This window comes from Procambarus clarkii, unplaced genomic scaffold (assembly GCF_040958095.1).
Source record: "Procambarus clarkii isolate CNS0578487 unplaced genomic scaffold, FALCON_Pclarkii_2.0 HiC_scaffold_245, whole genome shotgun sequence".
NCBI classification, from domain to species: domain Eukaryota; kingdom Metazoa; phylum Arthropoda; class Malacostraca; order Decapoda; family Cambaridae; genus Procambarus; species Procambarus clarkii.
This window is the reverse complement of record NW_027189278.1, coordinates 35,308-37,030: the sequence shown is the minus strand read 5'-3', so window position 1 is coordinate 37,030 and position 1,723 is coordinate 35,308. Positions and strand designations below refer to the sequence as shown.

General features: G+C 38.4%; 1 non-coding gene across 1 annotated transcript; it reads right to left on the bottom strand.

The window, feature by feature from the left end:
- Nucleotides 1–1,065: 1,065 nt before the first annotated feature.
- Nucleotides 1,066–1,184, bottom strand: LOC138361190 (5S ribosomal RNA). The gene has a single exon (XR_011226840.1). It is a non-coding gene; the product is annotated as a 5S ribosomal RNA (ribosomal RNA).
- Nucleotides 1,185–1,723: the final 539 nt, after the last annotated feature.

Genomic DNA, 1,723 nt, shown 5'->3' with positions numbered 1-1,723 from the left:
ATCACCAGTTCTGGACGCGTCAAATATCATATCCGCTTAATGTGTCTACAACCTAATTACTTAAAACTACACTATTTAATTCATTCATATCATGTGCATATTGGTCATTATGCTCATACAACCGACATCAAAATTTATTTTCATTATTAGAATCATACATTTCATCAAGTAATACAGATACAAAGAGATTTTCTTTCTGAGAAGACCGTTAGTATTGGCTGGCTGGCAGGCAGGCAGGCATTTGAGGGTTATTATTTCGCCTGTTGATTGGGGGGAGGGTTGATGTGTTAGGGGGTTTTCGGTTAGGTGTGGTGGTGGTGATTGGTGGTGATTGGTGGTGATTGGTGGTGGTGGTGATTGGTGGTGAGTAGTGGTGGTGGTGGTGAGTAGTGGTGGTGGTGGTGGTGGTGGTGGTAGTAGGTGGGAGGGGGGGGGGGGGGGAAGGGGACTGATGGTCTGTGGATTCCTTCTCCGTACCCCTTACATATAAGCAAAAACATGCCTTCCTGTGGGTATAGAAACATTAACACAAATTATATATGTAACTGATATTGTAGCCTTTTAAACAGAAAAGATTTGTACATACAAATACTTTTAAATTATCATTTATTTGTGGAAATGGCATTTACGTCATTAAATTGATACCTCAGCATCAAGCTTGTGTCCTGCAGCTGTGGTCCAGTGGTAAAGTGTATATAAGTGATGCGTATTCTTGGAGTTGCGAGTTCAAACCCGGATTAAGCTATATATATATATATATATATATATATATATATATATATATATATATATATATATATATATATATATATATATATATATATATATATATATATATATATATATATATATATATATATATATATAAAACAACATGTTTTGTTTTGGTTGTTTGTTTTTGTATAAAGCCTCACACACTATATTAAGCGAGTTTGTTTTAAACATGACATACATATTAATTCATTTTACCAGGCCTTATTCCACACAACTCCGTGAATTTCCCGTGGAGCCAGCCATTCAAACAAAAACAAACGAAACAAAACAAAACAAAACAAAAAACATTATTGCCAACAGCATTTGGTGTTCCCAGGCGGTCACCCATCCAAGTACTAACCAAACCCAACGTTGCTTAACTTCGCTGATCGGACGAGAAGCGGTGTTCTCAACGTGGTATGGCCGTTGGCATGAGACTGCCTACACATTGTGGCTAATAACCAACTCTTTTTAGTCATCACGGCAGGATACGGACCTTCTTGTGGTGTCTTAATGGTAATTGTATCCTAACATATTTTTGTCTCCTTGGCATGGATATTTAACATCGTTTATTCAGTCTTGGGTTTATGTTCTTTCGCCATTTACAGACATTTTACATCTACCTACTTCCTCAGCCTGCCCTGCCAATTTCTAATGAATTTGTGGATTTTCTTTTGTAATACATACATGTGTGTGCTCATCTGCTCTTCAGTTTTTATGATATTTGTCTCATCTGTCCTGCTTTATGATACTTTTACAAAGAACATGAACAAATGCTTCTATTTTAGAGAAGATATGGGATCCAGGTTTCGGAGCCGTAAAACCAACCGTTGTGATTGGTGGACGAGTTGCCAGGTTGCAGCTTCTGTACCGTGCCGGCACATAAATAGGTTCGGCTCAAGCGGCGGCAGCATCATTCCCCCGTGACTGTCTGAGCGTCTCTCATCACCTTGGTTATCTCATCATCATC